This window comes from Canis aureus, chromosome 10 (assembly GCF_053574225.1).
Source record: "Canis aureus isolate CA01 chromosome 10, VMU_Caureus_v.1.0, whole genome shotgun sequence".
Classification (NCBI taxonomy): Eukaryota; Metazoa; Chordata; class Mammalia; order Carnivora; family Canidae; genus Canis; species Canis aureus.
The window spans coordinates 74649251-74676207 of NC_135620.1; the positions used below are offsets into that span (position 1 = coordinate 74649251).

General features: G+C 51.3%; 1 protein-coding gene across 2 annotated transcripts in view; it reads right to left on the bottom strand.

The window, feature by feature from the left end:
• BRINP1 (BMP/retinoic acid inducible neural specific 1) overlaps window positions 1–26957 on the bottom strand; it is a 167624-nt gene that overhangs the window by 135762 nt on the left and 4905 nt on the right. The window lies entirely within an intron of this gene.

The window sequence follows — 26957 nt, forward strand, 5'->3', positions numbered from 1 at the left end:
GTTCCTGCTCCCGGACCAGCACCCTCATCCCACCCCTGCCAAAGCCTTGCAGGGAAATAGATGCTCAATAAATGTCTGATGAGCAAATACTCAGCCTCGCCTATTGATTTCATCACATTAGTCCTGAGGGACTTGTGTGAATCACCACTGCTTCGGGGGATGGGAACTCGAGAGTCCAGGCCTGGGAGCGAGTTTAAGAAGGGATTATGACGACGCAGACGGCTTCCCCGCGGGAGTGGGGTCCCCAGTCAGCCCCAGTGACCTGACTTCTCAGGCCAGATCCTTCTACGGCATCCCCTCATTTCCCAGCATCAGCAAACGGTCGGTCTCTCCCCCACCCCTGACCTGTGAAGGTCAAAGGCAACACATCCCACATCCCGGGGCCAGCATCCCTGGGTTTGTGACCTTGGACTTAAGGATCAAGTCCGAATATCTTAATTAAACTCCTAAGCCTCTCCCTTAACTAGGAGGTTCCCTAACCTTGTCTTTGTGTTCTTTCTCTTTTTTTTTTTTTTTAAGATTTTATTTATTTATTTGAGAGCACCCACGCAGAGGGAGAGGGAGAAGCAGGCTCCCCGCGGAGCAGGGAGCTCGATGAGGGGCTCGATCCCAGGACCCCGGGATCACGCCCTGAGCTGAGGGCAGATGCTCCAACCCTGAGCCACCCAGGGGTCCCCATTTTCTCTGTTTTTCCCCCACCTCAGCCTTGTCTCCTCCAGGAGCCTTTCCGACTGCATCACCCTGTTCTCAAATCCTGTAGCTTGGACGGGATGTCACTGTTCTTTGTCCTTTAGAACACATGCCGCTGTCCCACAGCTCCTTAATAGCACCCCGCAGTGGGAAGTGTTTGAACCCAGGAGGCCTGGGTTCCAATCCTGACTATCCCCCCCGCCCCTTACTATGTGCCCTTGGCAAGGTGACTCCTCTTTCTGAGACTCAATTTCTACCACTTTTGAGACAAGGACATGTGGCCTTGCTAAGGGAAGAGTGTCGGGGCGCAGGTGCAGCTCTCCGGGGCGATCACGCCAACCATGAGGCTCTGATTCGTTGCTGGTGTTCAGGTTCTGGTCTGGTCTCGCCTCTGCAGTGGAACCTGCTTGTCCTGGACCTCAGCTAAGCTTCGGTCATTTACGATGGGCCAGGGACTGGCTAAATGCCTTCCCTGTACTTGCAGGCCTCGTCTCCCTGAGCTCCTAGCCCCATCCGGGAAAACAACACCCACCAGGGCCACTGTCCCCTCGTGGCCGCTCCCTGGCCATGGCCCTTTGGTTTTGCCGTCGCTTCCAGTTTCTGGAGTTCAGTGGCCACTTCAGAAATGGGAAAGAGTGGACTAGAAGGATGCTTCCAGCTCAGAATAGGAGGAAGGAGGGAAGGAAGGAAGGAAGGAAGGAAGGAAGGAAGGAAGGGAGGGAGGGAGGGAGGGAGGGAGGGAGGAAGGAAGGAAGGAAGGAAGGAAGGAAGGAAGGAAGGAAGGAAAAGAGGAAGGGAGGGAGGAAGGAAGGAAGGGAGGAAGGAAGGAAGGAACTAAGGATGGAAGGAAGGAAGGAAGGAAAAGAAGGAAGGGAGGAAGGGAGGGAGGGAGGGAGGAAGGGAGGAAGGAAGGAACTAAGGAAGGAAGGAAGGAAGGAAGGAAGGAAAAGAAGGAAGGGAGGAAGGGAGGGAGGGAGGGAGGAAGGGAGGAAGGGAGGGAGGGAGGGAGGGAGGAGGAAGGAAAAGAGGAAGGAAGGGAGGAAGGGAGGAAGGGAGGAAGGAAGGAAGGAAGGAAGGAAGGAAGGAAGGAAGGAAAGAAGGAAGGAAGGAAAAGAAGGAAGGGAGGAAGGGAGGAAGGAAGGAAGGAAGGAAGGAAGGAAGGAAGGAAGGGAGGGAGGGAGGGAGGAAGGGAGGAAGGGAGGGAGGGAGGAAGGAAGGAAGGAAGGAAGGAAGGAAGGAAGGAAGGAAGGAAAAGAGGAAGGAAGGAAGGAAGGAAGGAAGGAAGGAAGGAAGGAAGGAAGGAAAAGAGGAAGGAAGGGAGGGAGGAAGGGAGGAAGGAAGGAAGGAAGGAAGGAAGGAAGGAAGGAAGGAAGGGAGGGAGGAAGGAAGGAAGGAAGGAAGGAAGGAAGGAAGGAAGGAAGGAAAAGAGGAAGGAAGGAAGGAAGGGAGGAAGGGAGGGAGGGAGGGAGGGAGGGAGGGAGGGAGGGAGGAAGGGAGGGAGGGAGGGAGGGAGGGAGGAAGGAAGGAAGGAAGGAAGGAAAAGAGGAAGGAAGGAAGGAAGGGAGGGAGGGAGGGAGGAAGGAAGGAAGGGAGGGAGGGAGGGAGGAAGGGAGGGAGGGAGGGAGGAAGGAAGGAAGGAAGGAAGGAAGGAAGGAAGGAAGGAAGGAACTAAGGAAGGAAGGAAGGAAGGAAGGAAGGAAGAGAAGGAAGGGAGGAAGGGAGGGAGGGAGGGAGGGAGGAAGGGAGGGAGGGAGGAAGGAAGGAAGGAAGGAAGGAAGGAAGGAAGGAAGGAAGGAAGGAAGGAAGGAAGGAAGGAAGGAAGGAAGGAAGGAAGGAAGGGAGGAGGGAGGGAGGGAGGGAGGGAGGAAGGAAGGAAGGAAGGAAGGAAGGAAGGAAAGAAGGAAGGAAGGAAAAGAAGGAAGGGAGGAAGGGAGGAAGGAAGGAAGGAAGGAAGGAAGGAAGGAAGGAAGGAAGGAAAAGAGGAAGGAAGAGAGGAGGGAGGGAGGGAGAAGGAAGAGGGGAAAGGAGGGAAGGAGGGAAGGAGAGAGGAAAGAGGAAGGACAGACGAGGGGAGTGGGAAAGGAAAAGGAAGGGAGGAGGGAAGGAAGAAGAAATTAGGGAGGAAGGAAGAAGGGGGTGGGGCATAAAGAAAACAAGCTTCTCTTCCCAGGGGGACAGTGGGTCCCACTCATCTTGTTTTCCTCCAGACCAGGAACAGAAAACTTTTCTTTAAAAGTCCGGGGAGTAAAAAAAAAAAAAAAAAAAAAAGTCCGGGGAGTACATATTTTCGGTTTTACGGGCCTTACTGACCACGTTCCGAGCCCCCAGTGCTGCCGCCGCAGGGGAAGCAACCAGACGGTAAGGAATGGGCACGGCTGTGGGGCAAGACAACTTTAGTGGCAAAGTAGGTGCGGGGCGGGCCTGGCCCCCCTCGGACGTCCCCGCGCCCCCCTGCTCCCCGGCTTGGGGCCCCCCCAGGAGCACCTTCAGGGTTTCCTCCCAGAAGACGCCCCGGGAGCCGGCCTCCCGCTCCGGATGCGGCCCTAAGGGGGTTTTGTTTATTTATTTAGAATCCGTGCCCCACCTGCCCCCAGACACAGCTAAAGTGATATTACAAAGTTAAATAAGATATAAATCAGGACAATTAAAAATAAAAATGGAACAAAGGATGGTTAAAACTGAGCGAAGGAGAGAGGCTACCGGCACCTGGGAAGAGCTAATTGATCTGGATTTAGTTCTGAGGTGCCTGGCAGCTGAAGTAAAGTGAAGTTAATTGGCCCCCAAGGGGCTCAAATCCCCGAGTAGGGTCTCATTAGCATCAACCATCTACCAGGGAACAAAGAGAGGCTGGCGGAGAGGTGGGACCCGCACCCTGGCCGGGGTGTAGGGCCAGGAGCCCCCGTCCCCGTCCCCTAGGCCCCCGCCCCCAGGCCAGGCCCAGAAAGGACACCCAGGTCGGGGGCGGCCGCTCGCCCAGAGGGACAGGCTCCGAGACCCACCGACACCGGCTGCGTGGCACTTGCCATCGCGCCAAGGAAACCCCAGCCCTTGCTGACCTCCCCGAAGGGCAGGTGCAGCGGAAGCGAGCCTGGGGCCGGGAATCCCCAGCGCCCACGGGGGCTAAAGGCCAGCCCGGCCCTTTCCCTTCTGTCCTCAGAGACGAGACAGACAGGCAGGTGAGAACCCGGGGGGAGGGCCCGGAGCGGAGGAAGCCAACGCATCAAGGCCTAAGGACACGAGTTCAAAGGTCCTTAAAAGGTCCGCATGGGAGGACGCGCATGGGGTGCTCAACAGGCGCCAGCGCCGCCTCCCTTCTAGATGTTTCAAGGCAGGGACCACACACAGTCCCTTTCTGCCTCCTTCTTGGGTACCTCAGCCGGGGTTCCCGCCCTCCGTCCGTCATCCCGTTGGGTCTGCTGCTCCCAAGTATTGGGAGGGTCCCCTGCAAGATTCTTAGGATTAGATGCAAGGGCTGGGAAGATGCTACAGACCCTCCAGGTAAGCATTTCAGGAAGCCAGGGCTGTCAATGGGCCGGGCCGGGAGGGACACGGCTGTAAGCGGGTACCCGGATTTCCATAAAGTCACTTTAATTCATATAATGGGAGGGGGGAGAAGCTCCCCTTTCAACTGTCTCCCGATCTTGATTAAGTTAAGGGGTGAAAGCCTCATTTTACTGCTCCTTTGTATTAGCGTCTCTGTAGCATCCCACAATATGCCTTCTGACACAAAGTGGGCAGCCCCAAAGATTAGAGACGCCGGCAGGAAAGAATCCAGTGAGAATGTATAGGCCAGACGGAAACTAGGAGGTCCTCGCACCCGGGGGCGGGGGGGTGTTTTGGATTTATTTGAGAGAGAGAGAGAGAGAGAGACTGAGCCGCGGAAGAGGGGCAGAGGGAGGGAGAGAGGGGGACAGAGAAGCAGCCTCGCCCTGAGCAGGGAGCCCGAGGCAGGACTCGATCCCAGGACCAGGAGGTCAGGACCCAAGCTGAAGGTAGACCCTCTACCAACTGAGCCACGCAGGTGCCCTGCACTGTTTTCGCTTTCATTGCATTATTTAGTGCAAATAAGGCTTTCTGAGAAGGATTTTCTGGCTGTGCTCTGAGAGTCCCTATATAACCGTACACATTTCTGTAGGAAGCCCAGTAATTTAAGAAAGCCAGGAAGTGGCCTAGATGGAAGAAGAGAACTTGTGAGGCAAGCGGGTTACCTGAAAGGCCGCATTTCAGGACTATTGATCTAAGCCGATGCCTTTGTTTCAGGGACAGAGCAACACAGACAACGCCAAGGCCAAGGGCCTGCACCAGGTCTCCTGTAAGAAGCGGGGTCCCGGCCAGATGGGTCTCACTCTGCACCCCAGCTGCAGCTCCCCCACTGACCCGGGCGACACCGTCTCCCTTGCCTACGCGTCCACCTGCGTGTCCACACACGGGGGCTCTGCGGCGTCTGCACGCGGCCTGCAGCTGGACCCAGAGTTCCCATCCTCAGCCCCCGAGACACGTCCACGCGGGAGACCCACAGGCTCCCCTCTGTGACACACGACCCCCGTGGTCTGTGAACAAATTTAACCCCAGTGCGCCTGCCGGGCCCGAGATGGCCTCCGTCCCGATTCCCAGGCCGCGGCTCCTCCGAGGGCACCGCCCGCACCGCCCTCGGCCCGGCTGGAAAATCTGCACCCAGAGATGGGCAAGCAGCCTCCGCCCAAGGTTCGGGAAGGAGCTTCTTCCGCTCAAATCCTGGGTGCTCCACTAACTCCGTGACCTTGGCCAGCCGCTTGATTTCTCCTTGCCTCAGTTTACCTATCTGTACAGGAAAAATTAGCAGAACACCCGAGGCTGTTGCCTGGATCAGACCAATCAGGGCCCCGCAGCAGCGGGCAGGGCGCTGGGAGCAAGGCCGTGCGCACTGAATGCTCCCCAGGAGCCGTAGGGCGCGGGCTCCCGCCGAGCGTCCCCAGGCCACCGGCACGACCTACGTGTGGGCTGTGGCGCTGTGACCCGGTCGAGAGGCACCAGGTGCGACGGGAGAGGGCCCCGCAGCCGTCCAGAGCGCAGGTGCACAGAGATGGCCGCGCCGCCCCCGGGGAACGAGATATAGAGTCAGCCAAGGGTGAATTCTAGAAGAACATCCGATTAAAAACACATCAGTAGGACAAAGCTGGCTACACGGTCGCGTTCTTCACGACAACAGCCCTGAACTTAACAACTGCTGCGCTCCCTGCCGGGACCGCGCAGCCTGCCCGCCTGCGAGCGTTTCCCACACCGGCTGCATTTACGTGGACCTGCGCGGCTGTGGCTCTTCCCAGGCCTTTCCTCCTCCTGCACGGCTCCCGGGTTGAAAGCCAGCCCTGCCCCTTAAAACCTGCAAGCCCATCTTTCTTTCTTTTTTTTTTTTTTCAATTTTACTTATTTATCCATGAGAGACCCAGAGAGAGAGGCAGAGACCCAGGCAGAGGGAGAAGCAGGCTCCATGCGGGGATCCCGACGCGGAACTCGATCCCGGGACCCCGGGGTCACGCCCCGGGCCGGAGGCCTACAAAGCCCATCCTTCTCCATCTAACACACGCTCCTGGTTGTTCCTCATCTCCATCTCTGCAGGGGCTTCCCGACCGGGTCCGCGGTCCTCGCTCCTCCCTGGGTCCCGAGAAGCCAGGGATCCAGCAGGCACTGAGACCTGAGAGGCTGCGGCCTGGCCATGTGTCCATCCCCGGCGCCCGCGCTCCCCGCCGCCCCGGGCCTTCCGCCGGAGGCAGTCCGCGAGGTTCAGACCCCCACGAGGTTGCCTCGCCGTCCCCACCGCTAGAAATGCTCTTCCTGGACGTGCGCCCCTGCCGGACCCTTCCTGGACCCTTCCCAGGCCCGCGGCGCCCACCTGGGGCTGCCCTGCCTCCGGCGCAGCGCACCTGCCCCCAGCAGCAGCAGCAGTGGGTCTTCCCTGCCGAGCGGCAGGGCCGGGGCACGTGGGGACAGGTCAGGCGGACAAGTCAACACGGGGGTGGGGGGTGCGGTTCCCCAGGAGCCGCCTGCTGTTCGCTTCTCTCCTCGCACAGCTTAGGCAGCATCCCTGCGTCCGCTCTCCCATAGCTAAAATGTGGATGATAAGCATCTTCCCTAACTCAGAGGGGGGCAGGGAGAAGTTTTTGAGACACTGCCTACAAATTTCACTATGCCTTGCACAGAGTGGGAGCTCAACAAATATAAACTATTATTTGGGGCAGCCCCCGTGGCGCAGCGGGTTGGCGCCGCCTGCAGCCTGGGGTGTGATCCTGGAGACCCGGGATCGAGCCCCACATGGGCTCCCTGCATGGAGCCTGCTTCTCTCTCTGCCTCTGTCTCTGCCTCTCTCTGTGTCTATGAATAAATAAATAAAATATTTTTTAAAAACTATTATTTGGAATATATATATATATATATATCTCCTAGCACTCTCCATACTCTACTTGCTTAATGTTATTAATCTTTATCCTGAATGAAACGTAAAGGCCGTATGGTCTGTTCACTTTTAAATCATCAGAACTTAGCACACAGTAGGTGCTTAACACGCTTACCCCCTGACTACACTCCTCCAGAGCACGAATATACCCATTTTTTCATTTTAACCAGGGCCTCTAAACACAAAGAAGCGCCTTCCCAGGCCTGCCCGTCCAGTGAACAGAGCAGCGCATCAGTCGGCTGCTTTTCCTTCCAAATGCTTTGGTTAAAAGGCTTACCATTCATGTGGGGAATATAAATAATAGTAAAAGGGAATAGAGGGGAAGGGAGAAGAAATGGGTGGGAAATATCAGAAAGGGAGACAGAACATGAAGACTCCTAACTCTGGGAAACGAACTAGGGGTGGTAGAAAGGGAGGTGGGCGGGGGATGGAGGTGACTGGGTGGCGGGCACTGAGGGGGGCACTTGACGGGATGAGCACTGGGGGTTATTCTGTATGTTGGTAAATTGAACTCCAATAAAAAATAAATTTATTATTAAAAAAAAAGAAAAAAAAAAGGCTAACCTGATGCCCAGTGCTGAGTTTCTGAACCCACCTCCCCCTCCTGGTTTCCGGCATTCAACCTCCAACCTCAAAAGCCGGAGCCACCCAAGGTCCCGTTGTGCAAAGGCCTCTGTTTTGCTAAGAGGGGCACTGGGTCAGCTTCTCCCTTCAGCCTCCTCTGCTCACCCCTGGTTTAACCTCACCTCTGCTGTGGCTTACTGAGCCCCCCAGACACAGACACGGGGCCTCAGGTCCTCCTCTCCACCCCACCCGACCGGCCTCCTCCCATCACCTTAACATTCCAGCATTTATTTCTTCTCTGCACGAAAATAAACAAAGGGCCTTGTTGACAAACTTCTGAAAATCAGCAAGAATCCATGCAATGTGCCGGATGCAGGTATTTCTAGAAGCCAACCTGATCTCCCGCAGCGAGCGAAACCCAGCCGGGCTGAGGAACCCACCACCTGTGTCACGGAGCATCCACACCGCGTGTGCACACGCACACACGCACACACGCACACACGCACACACGCACCTGACTCAGCTGGTTCGCGCGGACGCCCTGTCCAATGGAGCCACGTTACTGTACCTAAGAACAGTTCCAGACCCTGAACCACACCGTCCCAACTTGAGTCCCGTGAATTCCATCTTGGACGTCAGCTCTGTCTTTCCATCAACTCCCTTATGACAAGGAGGCCTTCATCACGGGGGTGACTCTCGGGGGAGAGAATTCGCTTTCTGGGCATCTCTAGGAAAAGCAACGCCAACGTCCCACCAGTTGCAATAGTTCCAATGCCTCCCGCCCTAAAGGAAAAGAACCGTCTTACTAATGATCCAAAGGACTTTCCAGAAAGAGGAAACCAAATCCTTTCCGTCGGCGATACTTCACCTTTCCAGCCATCCACCTCCCTGCCTGCTTCACAGCGACGCCCTACGCAGCCTCGGGGAGGCTTTTTCAACTTCTACATCTTAGGAACAGCAGCTTTTGCTAAAGTCTCGGGGACGGCTGCTCAGTTCTGAATCTGGTTTTATACAAGGACGTTAAGGGACTCCTTAAAGTTCACCAGCAAGTGGCGCAGCAGGAACCTGCACCTTGGTCTCCTGACCCAAGTCCACCTGGGCTCCCTACTCCCTCATTTCTGCTCCGTGAGCCTTAATGATGACAGTTAACATCCATGGGCCCCTTCCTGGGTGAAAAGTCTACCTTGATAAACTCCCGTGATCCAGGGGACTCTAGGAGCTAATCTTACACCCACTTCACAGATGGGGAGATGGGAAAACACCTAAGTAAGCTGCCTGCTGTGGAGGAGCCGGGCTCACAGCCGCCCAGGCAGGCCCTTTAGCCCCTAAGTGCTGAGCTTCCTCAGCACGGAAGCCGGGGCTGTAGGCTGTGTTCTCGACTGAAATTCATTTAAACTCTTGTGCTCCTTCACTACATCCCGCAGCCCTGCACACAGAAAATGCCCTCGATTCATTTTTAATTACCTAGAGGTTCACTGAACTTATTACCCATTTAGTGATGACCTACTACGGGCCGGACCCGAGCAAGATGTTACAGAAGATGACGACATGCACAAAGATAGGATCGCTGAGTTGTGAGGTCAAACGTGGACTGAGAAAGAGACTGTTCTGTGTGGGGAATAGCGTCAACATCGGCCCTTCAGACTACATGGCCACATCAATTTTTTAAAACCAATTTTTTTGACCCACATGAAGTGTTCTTGTTCTTGGAAAGGGCATTGAGCGATACAGAAATTGGAATTACCATGACCAGCATTTTGTAAGGGAAAGTACTTTTTAACCGGAAACATAAAACAGAGAGGACATAATCTTAAAATAAAAGATTGCCCTTCACATCTAGACATCAAATTTTAGACCAGCATTTGAGAGCCATCAATTTACAAGACTTGGACAAAGGAGAATGGCATCGAAAGGCACAGCCATGAAAGGAAAGCTCGACGTGCAGAGGCTACCGCAACAGAAGGAGGTGGAATGGACGTGTGCGGGCATCGGCCTTCACAAACGGAGAAAGAGGCTAAACATCTCAGAGACATTTCAGACCATGGAGTTCTTGCTTCAATGGCTCTTCCTTCAAGGACTTTTTTTTTTTTAATGCTATAAAACATGAAATTACAGAAAATAAAGTTTATGTGTTGTTTCACTTTGGGGTTCTATCTCTGGTGGGTCGCCACGGAAGGCAGCCTCCACGATGTTACCTTAGGTATCTCCTAAGAACCCACTAGAGTCCACGTGAAGGACATTAACGGAGGCCAGAGGGGCCCAATTTCCTCCCAAATTCCCATCTTCTCCCCTCGGGGCACCAGGAAGTTGCCCACGTAGACTCTCTTCCTTACCCAAGATGTGTCCCCGAAAAGGCTGAAAAATATGCTTAGCATTCTATCACCGATGACCTCTTTTCTAGAGTTCTAAGGAATATTCTTGCCCTCAGGAGTAACCACAATTTCTTCCTTGCTCAGCCTCTCTGTCTTTCCCAGAACTAACCAGATATTCCTAAAATGCCATTCTAGATAGTGAGGAGATTAAGCGCAGACTCGGGCACACTGACCAGGCTCTGGCTCCCGCTGTGGGGCTCACACTCTAGCCAGCCTTGTTATTGGGTCTGTGGGTTTTCTGGGACGAATGTCAATGTGAAGGGCAGGTGGGGGTTGGAGTTCCCACAGCAACAGCACACAATTCTCCAGATACTAGCTGGGTGTCCTATAATCCAACTCAATTCTTTTTAATTAATTTATTTATTTATTTATTTATTTATTTATTTATTTATTTATTTATTTTTGAGATGGGAGTTGGGGCAGAGACAGAGGGAAAGAGAGAATCCTAAGCAGGCTCCACACCCATCATGGAGCCTGACAAGGGGCTCGATCTCATAATCCTGAGATCATGACCTGAGCTGAAATCAGAGTGCAGAGCTCAGCCTCCAGAGCCACCCAGGTGCCCCAATTCAACTCAAGTCTGACGCTACCCCCAACAGGCTTACGGTTGAGTCCTGTAAGGCTGCTCCTCCTCCATTTCATTTCAGAGGCTGGTCCCAAGTCCAGGTTGTTACCTGTGCTTCTAACTGACCAGCTACAGGCTGGATGTTCCAACAACTTGCTCCAGTTCAGGACCCCAATCCCAAACCCAGGTTGCTACCTGTACATCTGACCAACTAGCGGTAGTTCGGACATCCCCACTGGCCCCTTCTTGGATTCAACTGAATTTGCTAGAATGGCTTCCAGAACTCAGGAACCTCACTTACTCATTAGTCCATGGGTGTATTATAAAGTCCATGGGTATAAAGTTGCTGATTCTGCAACTTAGAATCAGCTGGATGGAAGAGAGGCATAGGGCGGGCGTGCAGGAAGGGCAGGGAGCCTCCAACCCCCCCCCACACACACACACCCCAGGTGCACCACTCTCCCAGCACCTCCACATAGTCACCAACCCAGAAGCTCTCCTGACTCTCTCCCTCTGGGTTTTTACTTCATCACACAGGCACGACTGATTCTATCAGCCAAGGTGAGGGATTCAAGTTCCAGGCCCTCTCCCTTCCCTCGAGGTTGAGGAGTTGGGCTGAAGGTTCCAGCCTCCAATCACATGGTTGGGTCTCCTTGGCAACCAGTTCCTATCCTTAGGTGACATCCAAAAGCCACCTCACTGACATAATGAAAGACGCTTTCATTGCTTCTTTTCACTTAGGAAATTCCAAGGATGACGGCCAAAAATAAATTTCTTATCATTCGTTACGACATTACATTGGACTGACCACTTCCTTGATTGCATCTATCAACGGCTCCCTCCTACCTCCACATGTCCACTCCTGGCTATTGCCACTGTATCCCACTGTTCACCATGTCTCACTCTCCACGCCTCTTGCCAGCATCCCAGCCTTCGCTTTCTAGATCACCTGCACACGCTTCTAGCCTGCCCCAATGTGTTTGACCCCGTGTTACTTTTTTCCCAAGCCAATCCCTCTGCCAAGAATGCTTTCTCTACCCTAGTCCCACTCCTAACCTAATAAACCCCTACTCCTTAACATTCAGTTCAAGATCATCCCCTCCTTGAAGAATCCCCTGGTCCCCTCAGGAAGTGGAAACCACAGCCTGTTTGTGATTTTACGGCAACATTTATTACGCTACCCCACGTGTGGGCTTTTGAAGGGTACGTGTGGACCTGGCCTTATTCCTGTTAGGATCACCCACCCCAAAGCAGGACCTGGTGCATAGCCTTCATCCACCAAACGTCCCATAAATAAATAAACAAAAGGATGAACAACCAAAACGAAATAACACATGGAAAGCATGAGTGAACATGCTTAGCATGAGGGAAGCACCTCACAATTCTAGAGCACGTGGGCTTTAACCGAACCATTTGATCCTGGGGCTTTCCCAGCAAATCTAGGCTCGGAGCGTCTGAGTGACTTGCCAGGTTAAAACGTGACAAGGTAAGGACGTGAATTCAAGTCTCCCAACGCCAAGTCCAGTCCCCTTTCCACACCAAACGCTGTCATTATTAAGAACTAACAATTTAAAAAAAGAACTAATGAGAGTTTGTCCGAAAAACCCCAATGGAGGATCTAGCTTAGAAGAGGGCACAGTCCCAAAGACCGGAATGGATGGTCCTTTACGAGGAGGGTCGGCACCCTCCTCGCTGCGGGCCGGGGAGCACCGCGGGCCGGCGGGCACTTGGGAGAACCGGGCCTTTAGGGAAATGACCACCGGGAAGATACTGGAAACAGGTTTTGCCAATTTCCCTGATTTCGCCGACGGCCAACCCCATTTCCTGCACTGCATTCCTCGCTACAGCCGAAGTTTCAGCCCTTGGAGAGAAGCCGAGAGGTTTCTGCAAATGTTTTCTCTTCAACAGATGGAGCAGAAACCGAGAAGCGTTACAAGGAAGATGGATCGGTGCGTCACATTGGCAACAATAAAAATACAGCAACGGTTAAAAGCAGTCGCAGTTAAACAGAAGTGGAAACCCAGGGTTAGCCTAAATCTTTTTTTTAATTAAAAGTGAGGGAGGATTTCAAAGTTCTATTTCAGCCCCTCGGAGCGTCGAGGCAGTGAATCCGGAATGTTTATGTGGCTGGGCTGCGTGTCGGGGTGTCGGATGGCTTGAGATTTACGGGTCCAGGTCAGAGCCTGAGCAAACCCCGCAGAGTGGGAAACCGGGAGGACAGGCGCGGGGGATGGAAATCACACGCGCAGGAAAACCCGGGTTCAAATCCCAGCTCTGTCCCTGGTGACTGCAAGCGGATCACGAAACCCTGAGTGTCAGTCATGCCATCTGCAAAACAGGAAGGCAGGGCCTGCCTCGGGGACTCCCTGCAGGCTCCGGGTGAAATAATGGGGGCGGAACACGGGAGAAGTCATCCTCTGCAGGTTTTTACTCACCCTGCACCCGCCACAGCCACCACAAAGGTTACCCTAAGTTACCCCAAGTTTCTGTATCACAGACACCTCTGGCATTCGCCTCTTCTTCACTCGGGCCTGCTTTAATATCTAGATGAGCACTTCACCAACTCTGGTCTCAGGACACCTGACATGGGCACATCTGGACGCTTTTCAAAAGATTTTGAAAAAAAATGCTCTTGGGGTTAATAACTTACGGAAAAGGATCCGTGCAAAGCACGTAGCCATGTCAGCACCTCCACCCTCTGCCTCTGGGATCCTCTCCCCCTACAGCTCACACAATCCACACGCTCCTCGCCCCCAATACCGGCTACACAGACGTACTTTGCTGGATGATTATGGCTCTAGCTGGTACAGACATATGTGCTACAAACACATGCATATATCTACACATCCAATCCATGCATTTTAAGAAATGCATGTGAGGAAGAAGAACGCACGCATCCCCACAGGTCCATGAGCCCGTGGGTGTGTGCACGCGCACACACGCGCACACACACACACACACACGCTGCTATACTCACGCGCCAGTACACTCAGGCCAAAGAGATGTAAACAAAGTCTTTAATATAAAAAAACTCCATTTCAAATACCAGTCCTGATCACTTCAATTCTAAGACCCTTAGTTGACACATCTTCAAAATTGAAACTGTAATATCTACAATAACTACTTGAGAGTTGTAAAATCAAATATATTACCATCCATGGAAGCCCTTATTCCATTGTCAGAAACACTGTAGGTGCTCAATAAATGTATGTCAAGAGCCGCAGAATCGTTTGTCTATCTTACCTGTTCGAAAAACATTCATCTCCACACAAGGTCATCCCATCTGAAGGCAGCGAGGAAGGAACCCATGAGTACATCCAAATACAGTCATAGGCTCGTGTGAAAACGATCCAGACTCAGGATTCAAGAGAGCAGCACACACACGTGTACCTGCATGTGTGAGTATGCACACGCGCATGCTCATGGACACGTGTGCACACACACAGCTCCCGTGCCATAGAGCCAGAAGCGCTGCACACCCTACCCCCCTCTCATCCAGGTTCTCCCTGCACCTGTCGAAACACACGGCGGGATCTGAGGTCCTGTGGGACGATCTGGAGGGCACAGTCCCTACACACGAAACGGATGCCAGGTCTTAAACAAACAAACAAGACAAAACAAAAGACTTGGCGATATAAGCCAAGACTTCAGACACAATACGAGCAAGGGCACAGATGAACAATGGTTTACATGTGTTTACAAGAGGAGGGCCTGAGAGGAAAGACGGTAAGACTGGACACCTGAGAGGAGAGGCCTAGCATCCAAAAGACTTTTCTAGAAAGCTCATAGACATCATATGGGAACCCCCATCGCCCCTACCCTCCTGAAGTTTACAGTCCCCAACAAGAAGGCCAGCATTTAGGGGGCTATTTTCTAAAATGCCACCATGGCTACGTTTGGCCCACATGAAGCATTACAGCAGGGGATGGTCAGTCAGCATGAACGAACGCGTGAATTCCTCTTTCGCTTTGAGCTTTCCATTAAGTGTTCAGTTTAGGTGTCAATAAAGCCAACGGTCACCCCACCAAAAACCTGCACAATGTTCAGAAACCCCACTTGTCTCCACCAGCAGCGGTCACCGACGGTCTATATGTTGGCACTGATTGGACTAGATATTCACCATTAGTGTCATTAAGCTTTAGAGCTCCTTTATGGCCACCTTTCCCCTGCACAAAGTTTCTTAAAAATGTTGTGTTTTTAATGCTATGTTAGTATTTTCCGTGAATTGGGAAGCAGGGTGGACCCGATAACCATAAAACGCCATTCTCTTCTAAAAGACTCTAATTTCATGATTCTATGATTTTTAAGATGTGGTGGTACCAAGAGTTGATTTTTATATCCCATGAATATTACATTCTATGAGTCTATGAGATTTTTGACACTAGTTTTTATTATTCTAAGATTCTCTGATTCTAAGGCTTGATAGATCCTAAAATTCTACAGCTATGACTCTGAGATGCCAATATTATAAGATTCTGACATTTGAGCTTACAACTCCAAGCCACCATTACGTACAAATGTGATTATCAGACTCTTCCCCATGAGACAGACGGAACCTAAGCCAGAGTCAAGGCAGCTGTACTCGGATGTGGAAGGTGGGGTGGTTGTGCACAGAGAGAAAAATGCTCACCTAAGACCAGAGCTCCTAAGACACATCTCACGGCTCTCCAAACACCTCCCTTGGCTCAGTGTCCCTTCCACACCCCATCCTACGGCCTACCCAGAGATGAGAATATTTGCTGCTGGAACACAGGCGATGCAGAGGCAAGGCTCAGCTGTTTCTTGCCATTTTATCCCCCAGCCTCTAGCACAAGGCCCGAACACAGAGGTTCTCAATAAACACGCACTACTGGATTCACCTCAATAAATATCACACGCTCTTGGATTCACCTCCTTTTCCTCCTCTTCCTCCTGCTTGTCTTTCTCCATCACCTCTTACCAGGGTGTTGGAACTTCCATGCCCGTGAATCACACAATCCTCACAGGAATCCAGTGGTGGGTGGGTTATTATCCCCCTTCTACTGACGACAAGCCTAAGGCCCAGAACGACTTTCCAAAGGCCACACAACTAAAGTGAAAGAGAAGGGATCAAACCCAAATTGTCTGCTCTGAGCTCAGTCCTCTTCCTTTATTCCATGCTGCCTTCTAAATGAACGTTCTTAGCGATAATTTAAAAATAACCAGAAAACCGCTACCCAGACAAACAGCCTCCACTTCCCGTTCCTGACTTTAACTCTGAATTCATTTTCTCAAATCCACACCAATTCTTATCTCGGAATTTCCAATAATCGAGGACCTACCACACCCAACTGTTCATTTCATTCTTGAGCCTTTTTTTTCCCCTCCTCTTGAGAGTGCTGTACATGGCATGTGTTTATTTTTCAATTAAAGCAAATTAAACTTAATTTTGTTTTGAGACTTTATTATTATTTTTTTTTTTTTTAGAATTTCACAGCCCACGGTGAGATAATTGAGATCCCGCTGTTTCTGGAAGCACTATTTAGAGAGCAGGACTAGAACTGGCACAACCTTGGAGGAAGCCATCCTTAATCCCTCCCTCCCCTTCGCCACCCGCCACGGTCACCTCGCCAATCTGTCCAATTCCTTGCCACTGTCCTGCCCCAGAAGGTCACGCACGTGTCATCCGAACCACAACCTGCCAAAGGGCCACCGACCCCGTCTCCCCTCCTCTCACCCTTCTTGTCTTAATCCCAGATCTGGTCATGTCAATCCTTCTCTTAAGAGTCATTGACAATTTTCTAAACACATATTACTTAATATGAGTTCCAAGGCTTTCTACGTTCCATCCCCAGGTTATTTCACCAGCATCACCCTGAGCATGTTCTCCAGTCACACTGAACTCCGTCCTCTCCCACTGTCCCCTTGGAATGTCCTTTTTCCATCTACCCAACTGGCTATCCGACCTCGACGGCTCATGCAGACAGACCTCCCCTCCATCTCCGGACAGGCTGTCTATGTTCTAATTTCAGCAGCAGCTACTCTCTATTATCTCAGTTTGCACATCTGTTTCCTCATCAAACTGGCAGAGCTTTAGATCAGGAAAATGTCCTATTCATCACAGATGGTCCAGAATCTGGAATATAGTAACTCCTCAAAAAGAAATATGTTTTTTTTGGGGGGGAAAAAGAATGAGAAGAAAGCAGGAATAAACTAAAAGAGAGATAGAGGAGAATAAGGAGGGAGAGAAAAATAAGGCAAGAAGTTAAGACAATAAAGGTAGAAGGAAGGGAGGAAAGAAGGAGAGAGAGGGATGGAGGAAGGAGGGAGGGAGGAAGTAAGGAAGGTAAAACATTAAATCTGGGAAACTACCCTTCCTATCCTTCTTTATAATAATTTTCTTCATATGACCATCATGCTTGAAATAATAGAGGCCATCAGAATTGCTTATAAAACATTTTTCCTTATGCATAATATTCTGATTTTTCAATGGGAGGCATAGTTGTCATGTGTACAGTCTCCTAAACTAAGCTGTATAGAATTATTAGTAAGAATTAAGTGAAAAACATAGAAAATTGAAATGTTGTGGTCAAAGAACTTTGAGAAAGCTTGAATCAGCTTGAAGATCTCCCCCTATCAAAGAACTTGGCTGGAAACTTGAATTTGCTTATATGTAACCTGATTTCCAAGAAGAGGGTAGATCATGAAGCGTCTCCCAGTTATTGGATCACGCTACACAAAAACTCCTTGGGGGAAAAAAAAACTCCTTGGAGTTTTTGAAGAACTAGTGCACCATGGGATAGGATATGAAAATGCTCTGCCGATGGAAGGACGGCTGTCTGGGAGTCAGGGATCAGGGTCCTGGGTTAGCATCCCTACTAATAAAGACTGTGGCCTTTGTCACATGCCGTGACACTCCCCCCAGTGGAGTCTTCGTTTCCTTATCTGAAGAAAGAGGTATGTTGGACATAATGGATTGTAAGGTGTCTTCTGGCTCCATTCTAACGGTCATGTGATGAAGAGGGGACACAGGTGTGGTGTCATGTCTTTGTGTCTACCATCTGCTCTCCCTGGAAGGTCCCCGTTCCACGTCCACAAGTACAGGCCCCTCTCTCCAATGACACCGCCCCTCCTGAGCCCTTCCTGGGCAACGTGCAGTAGCAACCTTTCACTCCCAAGGTTTCCTAGGGAAACATTCCATTTCTACAAGAGGCTGCCTTGAATATAACTCATACTCTCCTTAATTCATTTAATCTGTTGATGGCGATTCTATAGGTCATACGTTGTGATTACAAAGGTGGCGAAGGCGCAGCCTCACATATGCCTTCTGTTCCTTCGGAGCCCTGGGGGATATGTCACAGTCCGAGACGGTCTCCCGAAGAGCTCAGTACAATGACTTAATCTAGGACAGAATCTGTCATTTGTAAGTCCACTTTAGAGTCCATTTAACGTTTCAGCCAGTAATGTCAAGTCATTTTTTTAGAGCCTTGGAACTCCTTATTCAACTCCTACACAAAAAAGTAATAAAGCAAAGCAGACAAAGCGGCTGCTCTGGCGCAGACGGCATGGTGGCCAGTGTCACCTGCTCAGCGCCTCCTATGCCCGCGGTGGACCTCCTTACCCAAAATTAAAGACGAAGATGGGGTCAGAATGAAAGTCTTCTGATTCCAAGGTGGTAGCCTTGGATCACGCTACACAAAATGTGTTCAGGTTTATGAAGAAGGAGCTTCAGAGAGTGTTTGGGAAGAAGGATGCTTTCCAAGTCATGGTACGCAAAGTACAGACATGTGAAGTGATTCTGGGGGATACAGAGGTATCCCCCAGATCCTGCTTTTCTTGTCAGGGTGCAAGAGCCACTTTAACATGTATTAGAAAGTATAAATCATTGACCTAATCGTTGGTTTTTATGAGTAGCACTGCTCAGGCCAAGGCCAGACAAAAAAAAAAAAAAAGAAAGAAAGAAAAGAAAAAAAAGAAAAAATGAAATCCTTTTAAATGTGATTTAGGACAAGTGACTTAGAAATTTAGCAAACTCTGCATGAAAGCATGTGCCCCTGCTCCTTTTCCTACCAAGAACCGCTCACTGAGCCCCCGCTCCTGCTACTTAAAGTGTTCATTACCCACAGAACGCCCATTCATCAAAAAAATATTAGGCGATGCACGTTACATATAAAAAACCGAAATTCACTCATAATCTATCACCCAAAGATGACCACTCAACTATCCGGGTGCATCTGATAAAAGTGGCACGCCTCACCCGATATATATCCTACCTTGTCTATTTTTTTAACTTACTAGTTCCCCCAAAAAACACGCCCGTGTCGATAAACACCATCGCCAGGGCCGCCTACTGAGCACCTGGGGCACGTCGCTGAGTCCTTTCAGCACGGGGAGTTCCCTTCTCAGAGCGAAGCCAGCAGGGAGGTATTGCTGTGAGCCCCAGTTCACAGATCACGTCCCCGGCCTTCGCCCCACTTTCTAACTGAAAAATGTGCTCCTCCTCCACATCCTCGCGACCGTAGCTATCCCGTGACACTTTGTTCTGTGGTTTCTTTATTTCTTTTATCCCAAACACTCTCTGAAGCTCCTTCTTCACAAACCTGCACACATATAACTAATTTACTTCTCAGAACAGGGTATTTCTTAAAATGGAAGGATCTAGGGGCCCCCGGGTGGCTCAGTGGATTAGGCGTCTGCCTCCAGCTCAGGTCATGATCTCAGGGTCCCGCCGGAGACCTCAGTCCCATATTGTGCTCTCTGCTCCGCCGGGGAGCCTGCTTCTCCCTCCAGCCCTCCCCCTCCCCCTTCCCCCAACCCCTGCTTGAGCTCTCTCTCTTTCATGCTGTCTCTCAAATAAATAAAATCTTAAAAAAAAAAAATACATTGGGATCCCTGGGTGGCGCAGCGGTTTGGCGCCCGCCTTTGGCCCAGGGCGCAATCCTGGAGACCCGGGATCGAATCCCACGTCGGGCTCCCGGTGCATGGAGCCTGCTTCTCCCTCTGCCTGTGTCTCTGCCTCTCTCACTCTCTCTCTCTGTGACTATCATAAATAAATAAATAAATAAATAAATAAATAAATAAATAAATAAATAAATAAATAGAAAATGGAAGGATTTGTACCTTTGTTTTGAAAAATAGGATCAGAGGCAGAGACTATGGTTGCAATAGGGATAGAAATCGTGATCTAGGCCCTGCTCCCTCTCAGGGGCACCTCCTCCCCCTCCCTGCCCCTCGGTCACCTCCGCGCAGATGGTCGTCTTACTGTTCATGCAGCTCACCAGGCCCAGTCCCACCTCAGCGACTGTATTTTTCTGCTCTATTCTTGCTAGAATGTTCTCTGCCCAGAAGAGCCTGGCTGTCCCCCACCCTCCCTGCAGATCTCCGCTCTGATGCTGCCCTTGCTCACGAGGCGAAACAGCACGGCCTCCCCAGCCAAGCCACCCCTCTGCACCTGAGGCATGTACGTTCACTTGTTTGCCTGTTCATAGACTTGACCCCCAAGAGAGGATCCGCCCCAAGAAGGCAGGGGCAAGTCAGCGGAGCCCACTGCCGAGGGACTAGCTCCCACAACAGCGTTTGGCATAAGCACTCAGGGAATGACGTTTATTTGTTTGTTGAAATGAAAGAACGAAAGCCACATTTTGTAAAGACATGTGCCTATGGAATTCCACCAAGGCCACAGGACAGTGTCTTATTCCCTGCCTTCTTTCAACACTGGATGCTGCCATCAAAAAAGAAAAAAAAAAAAGCCATTCTGATGATGCCGTACGTATCGCATTGCTGTGTTCATCTCTGATGGCTAGGGAACCTGAATATTCTAGCTTTTTCTAATAGGTTTGTTGGCCATGTGTGTTTCCCATTCTGTTTTCAGCCAGAAGGTCCACCCCCAGATCACATTCTGATGGTAGATGATCTTATGACCGTATCTGAGCTTATGTTCCATTAACAGGGAAGGAAAACTCTGCCTCAGACATTTCCCTGTGTGTGTAGTTTTCCTGTTAATACCAATATCCCTTTCTTTATACCGTGTCTGTGCGCGTGCGTGCGCGTGGAAAGAGAGAGATCCGATACACACGTCATCTCTCTTGCGGCATCTGGCTGTCAACAATTCATGCCACCTCCATCTTGCCATTGCCTGAGATGCTTTTTAAAAGTGCTCCTGGTTCCAGAAGTGGCTTTGGTGCATCTATTCCCAAGAAGAGTCACATCTTGGTTCTTGGCTCTGGCCCAGGGCCAGAAAGCAGCTTTCCTACGACTACGGGTCCAGGTCTGAGCAGCATTTGAACTTCCACAACTTAACGGTACAAATAAACACACGAAGCTAAGGTTTCCTGCTGAGGCATTGTGAAGTTAAATTACTATTTTAAGAGGCTATGAAGTTGGCAGCCAGAAAGCCCTGGAAGAGTGGAAGATATTCACGATGCTGACAGATAAAGAAGGAGAGAAAGCAAAATGCAGGTTATTAAGGAGATTTAAGAAGCCTCCCTCCAGTGGCACCGTTTATAACATCTCCTGGAACATGCAAGATAGATGCCTCGCGTGCTGAGGAGCCTTAGAAGACGGGGATTGAGGGCCGGGCCCACAGAACGGTGCGAGATTTGCAGCGATGCACCCGGCCCAAGACGGTGGAGGCAAAGCAGCAATAATCAACCTTGATTTGGGGAGGCCTGCAAGCCGCCGAGGGCCCGACACCGCCTTAGGCGGGCAGGCGGAGGGATGTCAATGCTCAGTGTGGACGGACACCCGTTGGACACCCACCCCACGCTATCACTCATGTGTCTTGGGGCGAATCCTTCCACCTCGAAGCCGCAAGGTCCTCATCTGGAAAATGGGGAGAATGATTATGCTGTTGAGAGTGAGACCGCGGAGCCTGAGCTAAAACACGTTATGAAACGCCAGCCCTTGGTAAAAGAAATGATACAAGTGAGGGATTGGGGAGCCAGCGGGAGGGGGATGATTAGCATGGTTCGCACAGGAGCATGAAGCACGCTGTCAATCATGCTCTCCCGCATGCACCTGCTGAGCAGCCGGCCGCACAGCTGAGAAAACCAGACCCAGAGGTGCAGGGACATGGGCCGTCGGGGGGCTGGGTACTGGAAGCAACCCCGATACAGTTTGATGTCAAACGGGGAAAATGGATATGTGAAAAAGAGAGAAGATTGATCTGGACTCTACGGAAGTGGATTTTCAGCTCCGATGGCTGACGGTCCTGTAGCTGGAACTGGCTTCTGACCCGTAGTAATAGAGACAATTAAACAATCTGCCTCGGTCTTTTGGATTTTATATCCATCCCCCCACACCTGTTCCTATGCTCTCAATCTCTCCCCTAAGTGCTGGCACCACGCTGCCGCCTTGGGGGAGGGGGATTGGTGAAAAGCAGGCTCCTGTGCAAGGTGCTGAGAGCCTTGACGCTGGGGATAACCTCTCCTCTCCTCCTGCGGGCCCGGGCAACATTTAATCTAATGCAACGGGGCGTAGTAATAATAACAAGCGGCCCCAGTGAACGTTCATGCAACATGCACGGTCTGCCAGCCGTTGTCGGAAGCACTGATATCAGCCCATTAAACCCCCAGCACCTCCACCAGGAGTCGGGAGGGCCCTCCATTTTGCAGATTGGAAAACCGGCCCAGGAACGTGAGGTAATCTGGCCAAGGTCACGGAGTAGAGAGTGGCGGAGCCGGCATTCACGCTCCAGCACTAACGCTTTCAAGCCCTACACTTTCACGTCGGCCAGAAATAGCCCAAGTCCCCCACGCATCATGGACTCAGTGTGTGGCCTCGGACAGGTGACATCACTGTGCTGTGCCCCGGTTTCCTCAACTCTAGAACAAGGTCATGCCACTCATGCGTGAGCTTGCTCAGAATAGTCAACAGGCTACCTACAGCAAGGACCTATAAGAAGGACCTATAAGAAGGACCTACAACAGGGACCTATAACAGGGACCTATAACAAGGACCTATAACAGGGACCTATAACAAGGACCTATAACAAGGACCTACACCAAGGACCCGGCATAGCACAGAGCATAGAGGACGTGCTGGGCAGCTCCACCTTCCCACCCCAGAAGGGCTTTGTCATCGTGGCAGTTGAGCCATCTCTGACTATTGTGGGTGAAGAACTTTCCAGAATCCCCTCAAACACCACACCATGTTCTGCCTAAATGCCCAATTCCCACCATCAGGAAGGAGAGGAGAGAGCAGGTAATAGTTTCAGGAATCGTTTGTAAGGCTTCACTGGACTCCGAACGATGCTGGCCTGTTCATAAGCATCTAGAATCAAATTCTCTGTGACCCCTCTCAGCCCTCCTCTGCCTCGGCCCTCTCTGGCGATGGCATCTGGTGAGGACGACTTCATCTCAAAGAGTCTCGCCTCCATCATTCGTCTCAGTGGAAAAACCCTATTACCACCCCCTGCCAGGTAATCTATTTTTTGAGCTTTCCCCTACATTCCTAAACACACCAAAGCGCTGATTTTCTTTTTTTAATGGCCCTTCTGCTTTGTGCAGATGTTTTTTAGCGCGCCAGCCAAGATGCTCCGGGGCCCTCCCCCCCCATGTGCCCGTGAACTCAGAGCCCATCAAAATCCACGAGAAATGTGGCTTCTCCACCCCCTGCAAGCAAGCTGAACCGTACTCGCCGAAGGCAGATGCCCCTGGCACGGTTCTCGGGAGGCTCTTCCAGGTTAATCCCGGGGCTTCCACGGCCCCCCAGAATCTCACTCCCTCCGTGACGTGATGCTCCTTCTCAGGCGGGAGACGCGGGAACCCATGCTCGGAAGCGGCCCTCGGCGGCCACCCTTCGTCTGGGGACCCAGCTGTACCTCTAACTCAGCTGCTGCACATTGCCCCCAGGATCCACCCATTCTCCTGGCCCATTTGCAGGACCTCTGAAGGGCTGGGGGGATTCTAGCTGGGCAACCCCTGCGGGCCAGGGTCGGGTTAGCCCTTACACGGGGCTCTAGCTGTTGCGATGGGCCATTACTTGGACGCCTGCCGCTCCAACCTTTGCAGTTTGCACAAAAACCACTGCATTGTGCATTTGTGCATTTGTGGATTGCCTTCCGAATCCACCTCCTCACCGGGGTGCGGTGGGGGCTACGGTCTCTTAGCTGCCCCAGAGGGGCCCAACATCGTGGCAGGCGGCTCTGCACCCTGGGAGAAAAGCTCCCCGCACTGGGAACAAGGCTCGTTCAGAATGATCTATCTGGGGCCAGCGGCGGGGCCTGCACCAGGTTTCTACGCCCATGCGCGTCCTCCACCGGGCAGGGACAGGCCGCTCACCCCTCTTAACCTGCTCACACCGGCCTCGTGCAATCCATGCTCCTGAAGGCTACCTGCAATCTCCCAAACACGGTTCCTTTGAGACACGAGATCCCCCTCGCCCTCATGTGAAAAAAAGAAATTAATTTCACTTTTCCTCAGCCTCATTATCTTCTTAATTGTCTTCTTGGCCCCCTCAGTAGCAAGGACTGTCTACGGATTTCTAGGCAGCCTTTTTAGGCTACTGCGTTCCAGGAGGACAGTGGGCTTCACGCTGCCACTTAATCGCTCTGATATTAAGAGGTACAATAGTGTGGGATCCCTGGGTGGCTCAGCGGTTTAGCACCTGCCTTCAGCCCAGGGCATGACCCCAGGGTCCTGGGATCGAGTCCCATATCGGGCTCCCTGCATGGAGCCTGCTTCTCCCTCTGCCCCCCTCTCTCATGAATAAATAAATAAAATCTTAAAAAAAAAAAAAAGAGGTACAAGAGTGGCACATCTCTCACATGCAGGCACCACATCTTGAGTCAGGGACTGTGCCCTGAGGTGTGACCTCTCTCTGATTTGCTCGTTTTTGAGAAGGTATCTAAATATTATGAGGAAGCATGGCCGTCGTGTGCTCTCTGTCCGCCCTCTTGCAAGAACTCGGTGGTGCAGGATTTCGCTGAGCTGGGGCAAATCCCCTTGGTGGTCTGGTCCTCCTCAGCTAGCAGGAGGCAAGCCCAGAGAGGGGCAGATGTGTCCTTAAGATGGTCCAGATATAGAGCGAGAGGAGCCGGGACGAGAATCGGGTGCCAGGCCCCTACGCTCTCACTGTAAGTAATGGAGAAAGAATGGAGAAGGAAAACGAAAAGATAATGTTCTCTGATCTCCAGACCCTACAGTCACTGCCGTCTTCCTCCTCCCCACCACTGCCACCTGCACCGCCCTCTAATCTTTACCTACCCCACACTCTCAGACTTCTGAAATGACAGTTGTCCGTCCACCATGAACGATCATTATGGATTCGCAGGCCTCCTGTTGGATGGCCAGCACCTGGCAGGGTTCCTCGCCGTCTCCACCAAGCCCTTTTGTTCAAGGCCTTTCCCGGACATGATACCCAGTAAATGTTTGCTGATCCAAAATGATTCCAGCCTTCGTTTTATTTTACTAGACTTCAAGTGTCTGCTCCATGTAGTCATTCTCTTTCTCCTTCCTCCTAGCCATTTCCCCCCGTCCAGGTCTTCCCCTCCCTTTAGAGCTGCATGTGCCCAGAGTGTGCAGCACCCAGAGCAGGACTAGAGGTTAAGATGGAAAAACACACTGAAAGGATGGATTAAAAGTGGACAAGATGAGGGGCGCCTGGGTGGCTCAGTAGGTAGGCATCTGACTCTTGGTTTTGGCTCAGGTCAAGATCCCCGGGTCATGGGATGGAGCCCGGGTTCAGGCTCTGTGCTCAGCGAGGAGTCTGCTTGAGGTTTTCTCTCTCCCTCTGCCCCTTGCGCCCAACCCTCCCTCACGTGCCCATGTATTGGTGCTCTCTCCAGCTCTCTCTCAAATAAATAAATACATCTTTTTAAAAAAATGTACAAGACAGACATGTGGCCAGGGCACCTGATGCTGAGCTTCTGTCAATCTCCACACTCTTCTCAGCTCAGTCCTCGGGCTGCCCACTCCCCAAGCAGAGACATTTTAAGGGTGGTGGGGAGGAACGGCAGGGGTGCTGGTGTAATTCTAGGCTTTTTATTCCTGCATCTTTTACAAGGCCTTTTGATCTGGCCCCACCTGACTTTCTTATTTCTGTCTCATGACACTCTCCTCATTAGAGAGCTCCAGCCACAGGACTGCTCAGACCTCCTCAGTTTGCACAGGTTTAGTGACTTCTTCTTGGTCATCTCTGCCACACGCTGGCTTCTCCTCCCTGAAGCAGCTCCAAAGCCACGCCCTTGGAGAGGTCTCTCCCTCTCGGCTACCCTATCTACAGTTACATCATCCACATTCCTAATTGTTTGCAGGGCAAACACATTTACTATCACATGAAATTGTTTTGCTCATCTATTTGCTTACCCATTTGTACCCATCTCTCCCCGCAAGACTATGAGCTCCATGAAAAGAGGACCATGGTCACATGACATCTCTGACGTCCAGATTGGATGTTCAGTGGAGTAGCCACTCATCACAGAGAGCTTTGAAATTAAAATTAAGGGCAGCCCCGGTGGCCCAGTGGTTTAGCTCCACCTTCAGCCCAGGGCCTGACCCTGGAGATCCAGGATCGAGTCCCTGCCTTGAGCCTGCTTCTCCCTCTGCTTGTGTCTCTGCCTCTCTCTCTCTCTCTCTCTCTCTGTCTGCGTGTCTCTCATGAATAAATAAGTAAATCTTAAAAATAAATAAATAAATAAAGCTATCAATTAAAAAAAAGAAATTAAAATTAAAATTGGATTCCATTAAATACTCGGTTCATGGGGGCACCTGGGCAGCTCAGTTGGTTAAGTGTCCCAGGGTCCTGGGAGAGAGTCCTGAGTCAAGTCGGGCCCCTTGCTCAGCAGGGAGTCTGCTTCTCCCTCTCCCTCTCCCTCTGTACTTCCCCCTGTTCAGGCTCCCTCTCCAAGAAACAAATAATTAAAAAAAAAATTCAGTTCATCAGTAACACCACCCACATTTCAAGTGCTTAGAGTCACACGGGCTTAGTGGCTACCATACTTATTGCCCAGCACAGAGAACATATCCATTATCACAGCAAGGTCTACTTGATAGCATGGGTCTGGAGCAACGCTTGAAAAATAGTCATCACCTAATAAATATTTGTTGAATAAATGGATGAATCAATGTCCCTTTTAATCCTTACTCAACTGTAGGTCGCCCTTCCCCTTTTGTGGTTTCTAAACCCTACAAACGTGATCAACTAGAGGATGCCCAGAGAACGACATTCAGTTTGGCCAGGGGCCCAAACGAACGTTACAGGAGACAGGGTTGTGGCAAGAGGCCCTCCCGGAGGAGAATACTTATGATGATATGATTATGCTTCCACAATAGAGGAAGAACTGATCATTAGAAGAGAATTATATTTGTGTTGTATGATTTCAGAGACTTAAGGACAAAAAGGCAGATTTAGGGACACAGTGAGAAAACATCCCAGCAAA